The sequence below is a fragment of the Sceloporus occidentalis genome, unplaced genomic scaffold (assembly GCF_023333645.1).
Source record: "Sceloporus occidentalis isolate IW3139 unplaced genomic scaffold, rSceOcc1.0.p SCAF_14, whole genome shotgun sequence".
In the NCBI taxonomy this organism is placed as follows: domain Eukaryota; kingdom Metazoa; phylum Chordata; class Lepidosauria; order Squamata; family Phrynosomatidae; genus Sceloporus; species Sceloporus occidentalis.
In genome coordinates, this window is record NW_028316994.1 from 5,635,022 (window position 1) to 5,654,328 (window position 19,307).

General features: G+C 42.1%; 1 protein-coding gene across 3 annotated transcripts in view; it reads left to right on the forward strand.

Annotated features, from left to right (window-relative positions):
• Positions 1 to 19,307, forward strand: part of TTYH1 (tweety family member 1) — a 71,395-nt gene that overhangs the window by 17,332 nt on the left and 34,756 nt on the right. The window lies entirely within an intron of this gene.

Genomic DNA, 19,307 nt, shown 5'->3' on the forward strand with positions numbered 1-19,307 from the left:
GTAGTCTGTTGTAGCACCAGAGCTCTCTTACAGAAAGGCTAAATGTCTCGCCAAAATACAGTTCTCAGATTTCTGGAGCATTGAGCCATATCAATTAAAGTGGTGTCAACTGGGATTATTTCTGCCGTGCAGATGCAACCTAGGAATGGCACTCCCTACTGGAAGAGTGGAAGGTATGAGAGAAATGGGCGAGTCCAGGAAGTCTTGATCCAGGACCTCTGGCAGCAAAACCTGGGTATTGGGTACTCTCTAGGCATTTGCAGTCTAAAATAACCTGTGGATTGAAGTGGAGAATCTCAGACCCTGGGGCTGAGTAAATCCCTTGCAAGATTCCAATCCAGGCTTCTTGGCTTCGCCAAATAACCACATCTCTGCCTATGACACCATTTTTGGCAGATTCACAACTTCTTTATGGGTCTTTTCCCGACTCTAAAAGGTTGAACTAGCTTTCCTAAGGCTTTCATACTGACAGTTAGAATTTTTTAAACTCATGGCTAAAGAGCTGCCACAGAAAGGAGGCTGCAGGTTTGGTCTCTGCTGCCCTAGATAATGGTTTTAAGTTACAAGAGGGTGCATTTCAATAATAATAATAATAATAATAATAATAATAATAATAAATTATTTCTTTCCTGCCTCTTCTCAAGGCTCTAGGTAGGGTACAAAATGTTAAAATACAAAAAACCAGATAAAAACAACAGTTAAAATACAGTACTAAAAAACCATTAAAGTACACTCAACTGAGTACATTCTTTAAAATATACAAATTAAAAAGTCATGTTTTAAAATTGACTGGGTAGGCCTGCTGGAATAGATATGTCTTTAATGTTGTTTTAAATGCCATCAGTGTCAAGTGAACATTACAAGAGACTTCTTGACAATATGAGTTGTTTGGCAATGGAGCCAATTACCTAAAGAGATGGTGGGTTTTCCTTCTCTGGATGTCTTCAAAAAAGAGGCTGGACAGCTAGCTGCTGGGATGCTTTAACTGGAGTTTTTGCATTGAGCTGGGAGTTGGACACAATAGCCTATGCGCCTTCTTCCAACTCTATTATTCTGTATATGCTGGTGTTTTGAGCCTGACTCTTTTACCTTTGGCCTTGCCCACCACATACCCTCCAACATTTCACATATGAAAACTGGGACACATGTGGCCAAACAACATCAGAATGTGGTCAAGATCCCAAAAGTTATTAATTGAGAAGAATGCCCAAGCTTGGAGAAGCTGAAGCTATTTGCTTTTGCCTGAGCTTACTGAAAAGGGCAAAATTCAGGCCCCTCCACTCCCCCAAACCTGCTGAGTTAACTGAGTGCAAACTACTTTTGTACTTTGAACCCAGTTTGCAGTTTTTGAAGTAAGCTGAGGACAAGTGGGGAAAATGGGAAGCAGAAAGAAAAACTGGGACATGCTAAAAGCAGCTGGAAAATGGAGACAATAGAAGATTAATTGGGACTATGTCTGCCAGATCGGAAGGGTTTGTGGGTATGCCACCAATGGAAATTAGCCCCAAGAACTTCTCTGAAACTGAATTTGGCCCATGGGCTCAAATATATTTGTCTTGTTGTGGAAGGAGAATGCACAAGCAAGGAGAATGCTTCTGTGGTCCGGTTAACCACTAAATCTCTGAGCAAGCTAAACTACAATATCCTGCTTGGACACCCAGCCTGAGCATACTTGGAATGTAATCTTGCTTTAGACTGCCAGTCCTGATTAGGGTTGCCAGGTTAGTACCATCCCAGGACCTTAGATTTCTGGGCCAAGATTTGAAACAGGGACCTGTTCCACTGATGTCATTAAGCACGACACATTAGACATCAGCCACAGTTGCTCAGAAAAAGTCAATGGTGGTTTCATTTCAATTTCAGTTTTTAAAAAACCCCACACCCATTCTGTGAAATGAGAAAATATAGAGAGACATGCGATTTTCAAGACAGTGCTTTCACCCTGAGATTCTCTGCCTTACCCTGTGGACTGGAGAATAGGAACTTATAAACTCTGAGATCTGGGAAGCCTAGTTTTAAGATTAAGATCTTCCATCATATTTACCAATGCCAGCCAACACATAGGAACTAGAGGTGACACCGCTGTAAATGATCAATGCTATCTTGAGTCATCTGGTGGTCTGAGAAAGAAGTTATTCCTTACTTCTAATTGCCTACCCTCTGGACATGCCCACTTGCTGCTCCAGGCTGGAATGAAATGGTTCCTGGAATCCTCTAACATGGTTTATGTTGTGTAAGTTTACATATACTTAGCTATGTAGCCAAGGCACTAAAAAAACTTGCTAGTGAATTGCAAAGATGCATAACGGGACACTGAATGCCCCAATGCGCATCAGCGCTCCCTAGCTGTTGTCCCAAGGTACAATGGATTGATTCACATCAATGTCAATACATACCACATCAATCCCCCTGTTCATCAGTATCATTGTGGATCCCTTTACTGGCTCCCCTACATAGTAATTTAGCAACAGTTCATTACTCAATATGGATATTATGGAAGTGCCGAATTCTAATTCCTGCAGACTTTTTTTAATTCTTAAATTCATTTACATTCAAAAGAGATCTCAGTTACATACAATAATGTTCCAGCATAACAAAAGCAGGCAAATAAAAACATGAAATGAGGAAAAATAATTATATTGGTCATAAGTTGCTAAAAAGCTGATAGAGATATTTTAAGGAAGAAAGGAACATTTGAGCATAAATATGGTATTGATTCTGGGCATATTGGGGGAGAAATTCCAGTCCCCACCATCTGATACCATGAGGAGCACTATTTTAGAAGAGAAAGCTCTTTCAGTCCCTTTTACAAGGCCACTGTGAATATGTGTTCAAATGCTAGCTTCCCAAGAACAAGCTATGTGCTGTTAAACACAGCCTCTCCACACCTACTTAGTTGCTGCTAGCTTCAGCTATGAAACTGACCAGGAACTGAAAACTTACCATGTCATCCAAACATGGTTAGTTGCACCCCTTACTAGTCAGAATTGCTAAATAGGTTTGCTCTTGGTTTATGAATCCTGGGTTCTTTAAGAGCAACAAATCAGTAGCCCTAATATAGATTATGCATAAATGATCTCTTCCAGGTTAGTTTTTGCAGCTCATACTGATGGTGGGAACTGAGAGCAAACAAGCCATGAACACTCACAGACAGCCAAGTCATGGTAAATTAGGATTTTTCAGAAACTTGGCTTGTTGTTGCAAATGACCTGCAAATAGTGGCTACCTTGTAGTGGGATGGTGCATCCACTCTGTAAATTTCAGTGTGGAGCTATCCAAGGTGAAGAAAACTATCCCTGAAAATATATTTAACATGCTAGATGGCTCCTGTTCAATTCAGATTAAAGGCCAGAGTGGATTCACTGCCCCATGGACATGGAACACACCAACATAAGAATGAGATACAAGAATGAGGCAGTGCCATTACCTGCCCTCTTAAAAACCTGTCACCCCCAACATCTTTACAATCCAGACATTAATTCTTTGAAATATTATTGCTTTTCCTGCTTCTTTTAGGCCGCTGACAGCTCGCTCCTGACTCTCACACTAGATGCCCATTCATTCCCCATCATCTCCACCCCCTTTTTCTGAACTGAAGCCACAATGAGCCTCTTGTTCCATCAGGAGAATAGGAAATTGTGTCCCATTCTCTCTATCCCATCATCGCCTCACCAGGCCCCTTTGTCTTTTTGTTATTCCAGTCCCTGTACTCTTTGCAAATCCTTTGCCAACTCCACTTGTCTCTGCTGCCATGACCCCCATCTCCCCAACCTCCTCTGCGCGCGCACACACACCCACACACCCCTAACTCTGCTTTGGTGTAAAAGTGTTTGAAAAACATACTAACATCCCACTGTCTCAAAGAAATCCCCATCCAACAGGAACAGTGTATCATTCAAGGTTTCACAAAATACGAATACAATTATATCTATAACAATAAGCAAGTGTGTAGGAATAACATTATTTGAACAAGAGGATAGCTGTGGAAACATACTGAATTTCTTCCAGCCACCCATCCAGAGTTTATCTCTGTTTTGTGAACTTTCTGCAGAAGCTGGATATACATAGCATTGACTGGCTAGTGTTGTGATTTCATGAATCTACTCATGCTTCCCATGCAACTGGAGTAGCTCAAATAATGCTTGCTCAAATAATGTTATTGAACACCTCCTGATTAATGGACTTTGCCTTCAAATAGGAGTGAAGAAGCATGCAGATCTCCAGATATTGCTGAACAGCCATCCCCAGGATTCCTCACTGTTAACTAGGGCTGCTAGGAGTTGTAGTTAAACCATCTCTGGAAGGTTGCATGATTCCCATTTCTGTATTAAAAGGAAAGCAAAGGTGCCAAATTGTGGCAGTTAGTGGTTTCCATATTAGTGAGTGAGTGAATCCTCCCTGGGGTTTAGTTCAGATCTTTAAAGGAGCCATCCACTGCTGAACTATATCTCTGAAACAGGCCTGGTACCTTGGATAGCTTCTGTAAAATCCATGCTAAAACTGGAACAAAGTGACCATCCCACTAACAGAGGAGCGAACCTTGACACCAAATAAATGCTTAAACAAACAAAACGTATGTGCACCAATTTGTTGAAAAATAAAATAAAGGGGGATTGCCTGGCTGAAGCATGTCAGGAAGCCAAGATTGACAACTGAACCAATTTCAGTTCAGCACTATATGTGGCTGTTATTCACACTGAATGAAAGAGGAAGCAGAAGACAAATTCCTGTGACTGATACTGCATCTTTGCAATCAATAATTCTCAAGGCTAACCCAATATATTTTGCTGCCCAAGGTAAAGGACAAGATAGTGTCCTTCCTTTCCCATTCTACTTATAGAAGCTGACAAGCTGAATCTGGTTGTTGAAACGTATTTTAGCTTCCTGGTAGTTGAATTTTGAGAGTCAGTGTGGCATAGTGGTTTGAGTGTTGGACTATGACTCTGAGGTCCAGAGTTTGATTCCTAACTTGGCCATGAAACTCACTGGGTGATCTTGGACAAGTCACATCCTCTCAGCCTCAGAGGGAGGCACTAGCAAACATATATTGCCAAGAAAACCCCCTGAAAGGGTCACCATAAGTTGGAAATTTCTTGAGCGTACACAACAACAACAATAACAACAACAGTCCTGGGAAAAGAATGGGATATAAACAAACAAACAAACAAACAAAATAACAACAGTTGAATTTTATTTCAGTACTGCTGAGTGAACAGCATGTTCCATCACACTTGAGGGCAGCAAACTGGCTTAAGATGTACAGGGCAGCTGTATGCCACACATAATTCTTTCTCCCCAACACTTTTGCGCCACTCAGCCCTCCATATCCATTGCCTGATTGGGCCCACCATGCTGTTTTTCATCAGAAAGATGCCCTCTCTCCACCATTACACACTGTTGAAGACTTTTCTGCCTTCTGTATGCGGTATTCATTCATTTACTGTGCAACAGCTTGTTCTGCCCTAGTTTCCAAAGCAACGGTGTTCTAGTAAACTGATCATAACAGCTTTCTTTTTGGAAAGCTTAAGGATGTCTTAACAGAATGTTTAAGCTCCAAATGGATCTGGTTGTACTTATTATAGATAAGCAACAACTCAAACACGTCCGGCAGCATTTACTAACAAGACACTAGCAGATGGGAGGAAAGTACAGTAATGCGCTGTTATTTTTGTGTCCACATTTGTACATTTATGTGCATTTACAGCAAAAGTCAAGATGTACCCATTCCCTGCTCAGTTATTTAACTCTTGAAGGTCTTGAAAAGGGGATTGAAGCCTGCATAGCATACATATATGCACACATAATTTCATTAAAATAATCCCTAATATTACATGCCACCCCAAAGATAATGGGCATGAGATGCAGAGTACCGTGAGACAGCTCACAGAAAGTAGGAACTGCCCAAGAAATTGGGAACAGTTGGTAGCTAGGCAGGGGAAGGGGCAAAATGATGGCATTTCTCCCTCATGTGAATTCCCCCATGAAATTTCCCTTCATTCCCCAAATTTCTAGCATTGCAGAGATTGAGACATTGAGAATTGTTCACTCCTAGAACTCTTATTTGCCTTCCTCAAAGAGGACCAGCCCTCCCTTCAGCCACCATCTGGGAGAGAGAGGCAGGTGAGCTCCAACTGCCTTCCTCGAAGAGGACCAGCCCTCCCTTCAGCCACCATCTTGAAGGGGAGAGAGGCGGGCGAGCTCCACCAGGCCTGCCTGGAAGAAGCAGAGCCCTCCCTCCGGTCCACCTGCCTTGGTCCAGGCCTCAGAGGGAGAGAAGAATGCTGGACCTGATCCCCTCCCCCCTCACCATTCCCTTCTCCTTTTGTGTCGTGTCTTTTAGATTGTAAGCCTGCGGGCAGGGAACTGTCTGGTTAAAAATAATAATAAATGTAAGCCGCCCTGATAGCCATTAGGGCTGAAGGGCGGGATATAAATTCCTAAATAAATAAAATAAATATTTGTCATGTCTGCATTCTCTTGATAATTTTGCCTGCCACTTTTCTTTAGGTGACTAAACTGTATTTCTAAATGTACATGTGAAGTTTTAAGTTGCTGCAATGCTAGAAATTTGGGGACTAAAGGAAAATTTCACTGGGAAGTGGAATTATTATTTGCCAATACAACATCCTCATCCTCTCCATACCGGAAGCTACATCTCTAGTATGATGTGGAAAATGTGCCACTGAATTTCAGGGTTGGAAAAATGAGAAAGCAACCTCTGGACAGGAATGTAAAGTTGGACCTTGGAGCCTCCTCACTTTCAATTCACCTGTGGCACACTTTTCTTTAATTTACTTAGCCACTTGCTTCCCCCAAAACCAAGATGGAGCCACCTGCATCCTTCTAGAACATGCACTCTTCTTTAACACAGAAGCAGGCATCCTCTGGAGCCCAGAGGGCTGCACGGCACCTTTTCAACCTCCCCCAGAACTCCAGCAGGCCACCCTGCGCTGCAGCAGTTTTTATTGCATTAACCGAAGGTGACATTGTCACTCCTAGTTGACTGTCAGTCCTTTTGTGTGGTGTGTGTGTGTGCTTTTTCGAGGTATCCCCCAAAAGCAGCATTTCAAGGCATTTTGAAGCAGAAGGAAGTATTTTTTGAACAAAATGCTGCATTTTTGACCCAAAAATGGGGCTGTAGGGGTGAGCTATACAATTCCCACCCCTACTTTAACATAGAACATTCCCACAGAACTCTGAGTCTTGTCTCCTAGATGTTCTCCTTTGGTCAAACCTTCTCTAGCCCATAAAACTCCACTTTTGTCCAGCAAACCTAGAAAACTCTGGATCAAAGTATTCTGTTGTTTTGATTCACCTTGGCTTCCTCTTTTTAAATGCCCATCTCTTTCCCCTTCATATTCACCTAAGGCTTCACATGATCCAACTGTCCTGATTTGGCAGGGAAGGTCTAAATTCATATTTTCTCTTCCCAAATTTCCAGCTGCTAATATGATGTCTCAGTTTCTCTCTCCTCCTCCCATTTTGCCTTTCATCCTCAGCTTACTTCAGTTGCTGCAAACTGTGTTCACTGTGCAAAACTAGTTTATACTCAGTAAACTGGGCGGAGGGGGGGGGGAGCAGGTAATCTTGCCCTTTCCTGTAGACTCAGGCAAAAGCAAAGTGCTGCAGTCTCTTCTACCTTGTCTGCTTTGTCACATTTTGCCATCTTGACCATATTCTGATGTTGCCTGGCCATGTGTTTCAGTTTTAAACCGTGAAATGTTGGAGGCTCACTGAGGACCTTGTAAGTGGGGGGGGGGGGGGGGAGTATGTTCTCTAAATCATCTTGAAACCAATCTTTAATACAGGAGTAAGCAAAGTCATAGGGAGCTACATTAGTCACACTACCTTTCCGACTAATGCCCCCTTTAACTTCCCCAGATTCACTAGCACTCATGATGGCTTTCCGTGGTTCAGAAGGAGTCTAAAACATTCCCCTAAACCACAGGAGCTCCAAGATTGTGTCTACATGCCTTTAAGTACAACCTATGGCAACCCCATGAATTTCATAGGGTTTCTTAGGCAAGAAATACTCAAAGGTAGGTTTGCCAGTTTCTTCCTCTGAAATATAGCTGGTATTCATTGGGGGTCTCCCATCTAAGTATTAACCAGGGCTGACCTTGCTTGGTTTTCAAGATCAGATGGGATCTGGTGCCTTTAGGGTATTTAGATGTTACCACAGAATAGATACAGTTGTGATTTCGATAGTATGGCTGGTGGTGGCTAATTTTGCATGGGTGCCTGGAGGGCTTCAAAAAAGTGGTGAGGGGACCTCATACAGCTTCTGGACCACATTTTCCCCATGTCTCACTTTACTATATAGATATCAACATTGTCTAAAAAAACCTATTTCTTTAATACTACACAGGCTATATTTCTTTTTCCAGATGTAGCTGTAAGGGGTGTGAAGATTTCTTTTTCCTTTTAATGAAACCTTTAATTAAACAAGCATGGTGTCAGGTCCTTTTAGGTTCAGAGCATGTTGAGTATAAGAGAGATGAACAGATGTTCCCTGTGATACCTGAATTTTTTATTTCAATTTTTTTAGGGGCTGAAAAATAAACTTCAGGGAGATTGGCTGATACAGAAAGATGAGCTGTTCTGCAGATCCAAACATAATTTGAACTTGCACATTGACAATGAGGCCTATTGTGGGCCTGCAGTCTCTTTCAGTCCTGTCTCCTAGAATATCCCCTATGATAAACCCATGTGAGTCCCAATTAATATTTTTCCCCTTATGCACCATCAAAAGTGAGCTCAGTGATGAAGTGTGGAGCAATAGAGCCCTTGTGGGCCTACACCTCTCAGATCATATGGTGCATCTATTTCTTTCTGCCTTTGCTGTGTGAACCACTTTCCCCGCTGTAAAATGTTAGAGAGCATGGTGCAGCACACATAATAAGGCAATTGGTAGCATGTGCTGAATAGGTGTCAAAGGGAAAGTCAAAGACAATATTGGCCGATGTCCTCAGAATTGCCTGTCCTCAGAATCCCTTTCACGCAGCCGTTATTGTGTTCTCCCAAATCGAGCCCTTGTTGTTGTTGGATGCCTTCAAGTTGTTTCCGACTTATGGCGACCTTAAGGCAAACCTATCATAGGGTCTTCTTGGCAAAGTATGTTCAGAGGAGGCTTGCCATTGCCTTCCCTTGAGGCTGAGAGCATGTCACTTGCCCAGGGTCATCCAGTGAGTTTTATGGCCAGGCTGGGAATCGAACCCTTGTCTCCAGAGTCCAACACACAAACCACTTTGCCATGTGAAATATTTTCACTAGGCTGAAAGTATTTAGTAGACACCCCTCCCATTGGGAAATGACAGAAAGGAAGAGAAGGGTCTTAAATTCATCTCCTGACCTTCAACCCACCAAAACCTAAGCCCCTCTCCCAAAATGTTCCCCACCTTCTCAGTAGAAAAAATGATCACCGTCTTGCTTCCTATCCTTCCCCTCCCACCCCATTCCCTGTCCCAATTTGACAAGGGTCGCATTGGGGTCCATTCCCAGCCACTTTGGGAACAAGCCCAGCAACCACCAAAAAAAGAGAGAAGGCTTCCATTCATGCCAAGACTGTACCCATTCATGGCTGAAACAATGGCTCCTCTGTTTCCTTGGCCCCAATTGGGGTGGCTTGGGGGTGCAAGGGAAGGACTGCTTAAAGAGACCCACAACGCAACCATTCCAAATCCTCCCCAACAGCAAAGAGCCCCAACAATGGAAACGGGATTGGCCCATGGAGTGAAGCACAAAAGGCGTTGCTAAGGGGTTGTTAAGTATGGGCTTCAGACTCAGCGCTGGGCCCTGGGCTTTACATACAGGCGACACCATTTATGCTAATGGCACTTTGTTACCCACACCTTGCCAGGGACGTTCCATGCTTGTTACCCTCCTGAGTGACAGCCTGGGGTTAGGGTTCAAGAGAGGGCAAGCTGAGGAGATTTGTTATTGGGTTGCCAGACACAATATGAGACAGGGCTCCAGCCGTCTTCAGCAGTCGGGTGGAAAGAGAGAATTTTAGCAGGTACAGCTTTCCCCATCAGGTTAGGAGGAACAACAGAAGCCAACATTCTGCCCTTAATGCAAGCATTAAAGAAAGAATATATAGATATATATGGGGTGAGGGGTCTTAAGTCAGAGTTTGAGCAGTTTTTAATACAGTGGGCATCCACTGGGTTTTGGTTCCAGGACCACCTGTGGATACCAAAATCTGTGGATGTTGAAGTCGTATTAAATACAATGGATAATAAAATGTTGTCCCCTATATAAAATGGCAAAATCAAGGCTTGATTTTCAGAATTTATATATTTTTTTAAATATTTTCAAGCCGTGGATGCTGGACATACATACAATCAGGACAAGAAAAAACATTTAAAAACCAACAATGACAACAAAACTACACATAAAATCTACAAATAAACACTTCTGTACACAACCAATGTGTGTGCACGCACACACACACACACACACACACACTTTGTTCCCCCTTTTAAAACAGACTTTCCATTTCACTCAACTTTTACATTCCTAAATAGCACTCACATTTTTCTTTTGGCATGAAGTATGTACCATTATTTTACTACATATGCTATAAAGTATTTATTCATAAAAGGTGAACTATAGAGCAACATTGAGAGTCGGTGTCGCATAGTTGTTTGAGTGTTGGACTATGATTCTGGAGTAGGGACAAGCTTAAGCCACCCTGTTTCGATGTCTGCCATTACTCGATCTGATACCTTTCTATGGGTGTTTTCCATTTAAAAATAAATCTGGAGAATGTATTATTGACATTTAGTCTCCCATGTGTTGACTTGGAGCAGAATGACCTTAAAGGGAAAAAAAGTCTTCTTATTTGCCTCTTGAATTTGTGCACAAGCTAGAGGCTGGCGTGAGTTGAGGGGTTGTCTCAGGATAACTAACTGTGCACAACTCAGAATGGGATCTGAAAAGCAAAAGATATTTTAGATTCACACCCATATCGAAAATCATTGACACAGAAATATTTATTTCAATTAAAATTTAATGTAACATTGAACTTGGGGCTTCCAAGTATGTGGTTTAGCACTATCATCCTGGTCTATTGGGTGGTGCAGAGTTTGGACTACAGCTTTCAGAATCTCCAGCTAGCCTGGGGGATTGTAGTCCCCAAAAATAATAATCAAATGAGGCTCATTATAGCACATAACATGCACACACACACACACTCTCTCTCTCTCTCTTTTTCACTTCTGGAGCTTAGCTCAGAGTCAAAGTCATCACAAGTTGCTAAAGGCAAATTAAGGGGTTCCTTTCTAGTTTGGGGATGCTCTTTTCTTTTCTATGTGGAGGACATTCAATCCTGGTATGACCCCTGCCTTGAGACTGAAGTGACAGAATCTGTTCTCTCACCTCGGGATTTATTAACCTCATACAATAGCATTTATAACCCAGGTCTTGACCTTGTCCTTTACTTGATTTAGTCCTCTGAGATTCTCAGGGTGGTGAATTCTGTGTCTAATGCCAAATTCTGCACTTGCATGAAAATATAGTGCTTGAAATATATCAGCTACACCAGCTAGGGTTGACAGGAATTGTAGTCTGACACTGCTCAAGGACACCAGTTTGAGGAAGACTGGTTTAGGGCTACAAAAATAATGACCAGTTCTTTGAGCTGGCCTCAGAAATGGGCTAAAGCCAGTGATGTTGACGTAACAATTACAGTCGCATGATCCAAATGACTGGCTCTAGTCACAGCGTTTTGTACCATCAGAAATTTCCCTCTAGAACATTACTAAATCCCTTTTGTTATCTGATTACTAGGTAGATCCTTGCTGCTTCACATAGCGCTGATGCTCAGCGCATGTTAAATAGCAGTGAAAGCCCCACAATAACCAGGCCAGAACTACAATATTCTTTGCTAGCTCCTTTATTGTTAAGAGAGTTGCTAGTCTGTTCTTACTACAGCCTTTTCATTTCTTGTTGATGGATCAGTACAGAAGCTTTACTACATGCAGTTACTACATTTGTAGCCAGTTCTAACCAGAATATTACTGCATTCTTTCAGGATAATTGTTGCTGTCCTATAGTAAGACCATTAGCAGTCTAATTATTGCTGTTAATTACCGAGTGTTTTAAAATCATCACTAGTCCTCCTGCCCCCATTTAAGAATGGCCAGTTCTTTGTGCAGGGGCATTACTACTGCTGATGAAACATTAATCTGTTTTCTCTGACTGCATTATAATTGACCTGTTATCAGAGCATCTGTTGGTTCCCTTTGATAAAGCATCATTATCCTCTCATTTCTAGAAGGTCACAAAGGATTTTACTTCTTGATTACTAGATCCCTCTTGTTCCCATTTTAATACTCTGTAGTTAATTAGCACATCAGTATCTCTTAGTTCCTCTCTGTGCCTTCAAGTTGCCTGTCGACTTGTGGCGACCCCATCCATTCCATAGGGTTTTCCTAGGCAAGGAAGGAAAGTCAGAGGTGGTTTTGCCAGTTCTATCCTCTGAATTACAGCCCACAGCACCTGATATTCACTGATGGTCTCCCATCCAAGTACAGCCCAAGGCTGATCCTGCTTAGCTTTCAAGATCAAATAAAATCTAGTGCCTTTAGGGTATTTAGGACCTTTTAGTATCAGTATCTGATCGTATATTGCATGCTCTTACGTGCTAGAATGACATTATGTGTCCAAAATACTGGTTAATCACCAGTGCTTATTGGATCAACTTTCTTGGACCTTGCTAGGGACTTATTTACACTACAGACTTATTTTTATTCTTGCACCACTTCAATTGTCATAGCCTTTCACACACACACACACACACACACACACCTGGAAATTATAGTTCAGCATGGCCAGATTTAAAAAAAATAAACAAACAAAACCAGAACGGGACTCTTACCACCTCTAACAGTTGTGCAGAAGGGAGAATTTCAGCAGGTATTGTGCCAGGGAAGCTACATCTGCTTGTAGTTTCTGTTCTGTATAAACTACTAAAGCACAGGTGCCCTGTCCTCATTAACCTATTCTACTTAACAAGGGCACCACAGCCATTCCTGCCATTCCGCAGGATGAAGTGACCCATTTTAAGTGGCATTATGGAAAGGTAATGGGAGACAGACAGAAGCCAAAAATGGTGTCAAATTGATTGAGAGAGAGCTTTTAAAATTTTGGCTTTAGTAGAGGTAGGTAGATGTATTGGGGTCAAGCAGCCTGTTAAAAAGGGGGGTACAACTCTTTTTCATTTGACCAAAAGCATGATACACTTTTTGTTGTTGTTGTTGTTGTTGTTGTTCTTGCTGTTGTGCACCTTCAAGTAATTTCCAACATATGGAGACCCTAATAAGGCAAGTTATCACAGGGTTTTCTTGGCGATATTTGTTGGAGGGGGAGGGCTGTTTTGCCTTCCTCTGAGGATATTTTGTTGTTGTTGTTGTTGTTGTTGTTGTTGTTGTATGTCTTTAAGTCGTTTCTAGCTTATGGCAACCCTATCATGGGGTTTTCTTGGCAAGAAATGGAAGAGGGATTTTTATTTCCACCCTCTGAGGCTGAGAGAACATGACTTGCCCAAGGTCTCCATGGGGTTCCATGTCCCAGCAGGAATTTGAACCCTGGTTTTCAGAGTCATAGTCCAGCTCTCAAACTATTACACCACACTGTCTCTCTCTCCCTTGAGGATATATAAACACCTGATGAAATTACTCTTCTATGGATATATCTGCTTTTTCATGTGGCTACCTGAACTGGGGTTCCAGTTCTTGCACCAGAATGTCTTAAGGCAGCACTGATAGTTCCCAGATATCCCCAAAGATGGAACTATACTCTGAAAAAACATTAAACTAGAATTGCTGAGAATTCAGGCTTATGAATGGTTCAGTTGTGCCTGGTACCTAAGCATTCCTGCTTGGCCAGAGGAATGGCTAAATTAATCAGAAACTAATAAGAAAGCAAAAGCTTTGTAGAATGTCTAAACCACTATCTCCTGGTTCTTCATCTGTTTCTGGCTCATTTAACCTTTCCCATTGCTGGAAGGAGCAGGATGTATGTATGTGATATAGCAAAGTCCATGAATGTATTGCTTGTGAGCAAACAGTAAGACACAATTCTTACAGAATTCTGGTAATTTGGACGGTCTGCAGCCATTGCAAAATTAATAGTAACCGGAGAGCAAGGGCTGAAGATGAATGGATTGACTGATTTAGGATGATCTCAGAAGGAGCTGTAAATTAACTGAAATTTTTATTTTGGAGAGGAGGTGATTTGCATAGGAAATTAATTGGCTGTCTTCTGCAGAATTTTAATAAATCCTATTAATTATTCCCAAATGTGCATTTCCAGATATGAATTAGCATACACAAATTTTACACAGATTTGTGTCCTGTGGGCTTATGCCCCACAGGTATCTAGCAATACCCTTGACTACATGTAGAATTGTGTTCTATCTTGAAGTAAGGGGAAACCGTCTTAAGTCTATAATGTTGATACATCTTAAGTCTTTTTGTCTCCAGTTCACACAGTCAGTGAACTAAAGCCACAGTTTATAGTGGACAGTAGTGGGGTGATGGCTTCTATTTCAATAGGCTAGTGAATCTACTCTGGGTTATAGTTTGAAATTTAAGGGATCAGTCTATGGTGCTGAATCCTATTTCCAAAATGGGTTTAGTGCCTTGAATAGCTCTTTCACAGTTTAGGCTAAAACCTGGATTGGAGTCACAAACCCTTCAGGCATAAGATCCACTAGCCACCTTTGAAAGCAGGAATGTTCCTCCATCCCTGAGCTATGCAGATGGATGGCCTACATGATCCCTTTGCTCTTTGTTGTGCATTAAAAGGATGCATGGTTAAGAAGTATTTTTAGCATGAGGACCATTACTCATCTAGCCCAAAGAGAGATAACCCTTCCAGTTGGATGGACAAGGAGGGTTCAAACAGCCAGATGCCACCCATTTGCAGCACAGAAGCCAGCCTGAAGCAGTGAATGGCCATTGACTCATCAGAGGAACGATATTGGTTCACACTCAAGTGCCAAGACTCCTTGGTTGTTTGAAACAGAGGAGTGATGGGGTGAATTGAAAGAAGGCAAGGTTTAGGAATCAGAAGGCATTTTCAGACAAGTATGTCTATGAGTTGGAAAAAGAAAGTAAGGTACCAACAAGAACTAAGGAGGCTGTCAACAAATACCAGTTGCTGTAGGCTATATTTCAGAGGAGGAAAGTGGCAAAACCACCTCTGAGTAGTCACTGCCTAAAAAAAAAACCCTATGCAACCCATGGAGTTTCCATAAGTCAACAGGTAAGACAGCCAAAATGACAAACAAATTAGTCCTAGAGTAGATCAAGCTAGAAATCTCCTTGGAAGCCAAAATGACAAAACTGAGGCTGTCATACTTTGGGCACATCATGAGAAGGTACAACTCATTGTAAAAAACAATAATGCTAGGAAAGGTGGAATAAAGCAGAAAGAGAGGAAGATGGATGGACTGTATTAAGGATGCTAGATGGATGGACTCTATTAAGGAGGTCGTGGTTATGATTTTGCAGGAACTGAGCAGAGCTGTGGACATGTCTCATCCACAGGGTTACCCTGAGTCAAGATCGGCTTGAGGGTGGTTAACAACAACAATGAAAACCTCAAAGGCACATAGACATTCACAGAGTACAAAGCCCCTGTTCCAAAGGCAGTATAATCTATTTGCTAGAACAATAGTTGATCAGTGCTAAATAAACTGTAATGTATGTAGATAGATCTTGTAATGCCTTTGAGACTAACTGAAAGAAAGAAGTTGGCAACATGAGCTTTCGTAGACTAAAGTCTACTACTTCCTCAGATGCATTGTCATGTAACGTGTAAGGTACAAATTACAGGTGGGGAAACATTCACCCTCTAGCTGTTCTGGATGTCATCTCCCTGAAACCCTAGTCCTAGGAATTGTTATGTGTTATGTCACTGACTCAAGGCCAGCAAGTTGGTCACTAAAAATATACAGGTTGCAAGTTGAGTTGAGTCAGTGTGTCAATTCATGGAAACATAGAATCACAGAGTTGGAAGAGACCTCAAGACTGATCAAGTCCAACCCCCTGCCATGCAGGAATATAGCATTTATTGCCAAATTATGTTGAATTGACCTGAGTCTGACTTGAGTCAGAGGAGATTATTGCATAGCTTTCCCCCCTGATCTGGGCACAGGCCGAGTCCGTGTAAAAATACGTGTTGTCACACAACTCCATGCCCATATCAAAGGCATCCCGTACCTGATCAGGATTTCTCCTGTACTTTGCAGAGAACAAGAGAAGTCCTGATTGGGTATGGGTCGCCTCCAGTCTGTGCACAGAGCTGTGTGATAATATCTGGTTTTACACGGTCTCAGCCCATGCCCAGATCGGGAGAAAAAAGCTGATGGGGTAATCTCCTGAGTCTATCAACTTGAGTCTACATCACTGCCTGCAGTGAAGTAAGATTCAATTGCCATTCTAGATGGCTTTTGGAATGGGGAAAGGAAGCTATCTTGTCCTTCACCTCATATCGCAAAATGTGTTAGGCTAGTCCTGCTGTTGCGTGAGAAATAGCAGAGCTGCGAAAGAAGGCAAAGTTGGAGTTTCTGTCTTCTCTCTGCCCTGCCCCAACTGAAACAAGAGTTTTGAATAAAAACTGAAGCTTTGATGAAATTTGGCTACATTGAACAAAAATCTAGAGAGTTTAAAGGAAGGGTGGGGGTGGCATGGCATTGCATGGCATGGGAACCAGAGTTTCTGACTTCTTTTGGTAGAGGGGGTCTTCGGAGGGGTCTGGGATCATAGCCAGGGCCCCACCGCCACTACCAGCAGACCTGTTATCCCTTCACCCCCTCAAGTCTGGGAACTGCCTCCCATCTAAAGAAAAAAGCTTGATTATCATGAGAATGTTGCTGCCTCTCTAGGCTGTGAGAGGAGGAGAAGAGGAGGAGGAGGGAGGTGGTTGTCATAGAGATGAGATTTAGGGAGAAAGAGAAAAGAGAGGGCCTGGTGTGACTGAAAGAAACAGGGGCGGAGGTTGGGGGGCAAAGACCTGTGAGAGAGTTGGGAGGGTACATGAATGGAGGGAGAGAAAAAGAAAGAGAGAATGGATGCATGAATGGAGGGGCTGATGTGTGAAGGAAGAGCAGGTGGATCCGTGAAAGCAATGCCTGGACCCCGGGTTTGAGAGATCGCTCAGGTCGGGCTGCCTCGGACATGCCAACCCAGAAGACTCTTTACAGATGTTCCACCAACCACCATAGGAGTCGTGCTCATAGTGAAATCCATGACCCGGTTGCTGGTGGCCCAGTTGCTACTCTTGAGCCCATGCCAGGGATGGAGATGAAAGACTGGAGGTTTAGGGTTTTGAGTTGCTAGCTGTGTTGTTGCTTGACTGCTTTCAATGGATGGATAGTTCTCCAAGTCCATCTCAGTCAGGGCCAACGTGAGGCATTTGGCTGTTGGAAAAGGAACAGCAAATTGCCTTCTTCCCTTGACATAGATCAATGAGTATAGTATAGTCGGCTCTCCGTATCCCCAGATTCTTTATCCACCAATTCAACCATCTGTGGCTTGAAAATATTCCAGAAAATGTAAACTCAAAAAGCAAACTTTGATTTTGCCATTTTATATAAGGGACACAATTTTACTATGCATCTGTATTTAATAGGATTTATGCATCCACAGATTTTTGTATCCATCGGTGTCCTGGAAACAAACCCCAGCAGATACCAAGGGCCCAGTGTATTCAAAGCTAGATATATGCGGAGGAAGAAAAATCCCTACAAGCACCTCTTCTCATCTCTAGTACTAAAATGAAAGGACAACAAATTGAACATCTAGTCATTTTCTGCCCTTTCTTAAACCCCTGAATCTGCTACCTGAGGGAGATGTGTTACTCTGTCTAATAGTGAAGCCAGCCATGACCAGAGTGATTTTCCTTCACTGCGGGTTAAACTACACAATGCATCAAATATGTTGCCTGAAGGTCTGTATCTTTTGTTGCTTAGCCTGATTTTTAAATAAAAATATTTTGTTAGGAAACCATTCAGTGCTCTAAAAAGCACCAAGAAGGTAGCTGCAACCACCACTATCTCAGTTCTGCACAAGTTCCTTGGGGTCTCAAAGGCTCAGGGGCAGTATGGGTTAATTATCAATTTATCCAGAATGTGCCACCTGTTTCACCTGGTGATTCTTCTTCTTTTTCATTGTAGGACTGCATCCTATTACTCACCCCAGCTCATCCTAACACCTTGTCCAAGTTCCCCTCAGGTCTGGCATTGTCCCAGATGACTGTTTTGAAGCTGTTACCTTGAGACCTATCAGGGAAAGCTTGCAACCTGTCTTCTGCCAATTGCTCAGCGAGAAGGAAACTGCTTCTTTTTCCCAGAGCTCAAGCCAATGAGTGCAAAAGTACTGGAATAACTGAGAAGTGTTAGGAAATTAAGTTTGCACAGATAATTAATGCAATTAAATGACTTCAGACCTATTACATTATCTGTGTTTATGCCTGAGCAATTGTGTATTGCCATCATTCAAGCTATGCTGGTTGAAAGTCCCTTTCTCAAAGAACAGTTTAAGGAATAGAAGCCCTGTCCTTTTTTTCATATGGCTACTCTAATAGGAGGAATTGAAGGAGAGAGAAATTTCCTATATAGAATGAGAAAGAGATTTCCTATACATTTATTCTGATTCGTAGTTGGCCCTATCTAGAAAGTGGGAAACACAAATAAAGCACTAGAAAGGAATACAGGTTGAGTCACCCTTATCGGAAATGCTTGCAATCAGAGGTGTTTTCGATTTCAGATGTTTATTTTTCAATACCTGTATTTGCATATACATACATAATGAGATATCTTGATGCGAGGACTCTAAACACAAAATGTGTTTATGTTTCATATCCACCTTATACACATACCCTGAGGGTGATTTTATGGAAATTTAAAAAATAATTTTGCGTATGAAAATTTTTTTGTGTGCATTTAACCATCAGAGAGCAAAGATGTCACTGTCTCAGCGATCAATGAAATATGTTTGGGGTTTTGGAATATTTTGGATTTTGGAATCCCAGATAAGGGAGACTCAACTTCACTAAAATAATCTAGGCATTCATTAATACACACCGGTGACTTGACTTGGAAACAGGAGCAGCTGATTGTACCCATCTCAGTAGTGTACTAAATCTGCTCTAAGTTTTAATGTGAACTTTAAAGGTGCCAAACCAATTAGAAGAGATATTTGCATTGTCAATCCTATTTTCAGGACAAGGTTCCTTAGATAGATCCCTCAAAGTAAAGATAAAACCTCATAGGAGATTCCTTGCCGCCCTGAGCCATT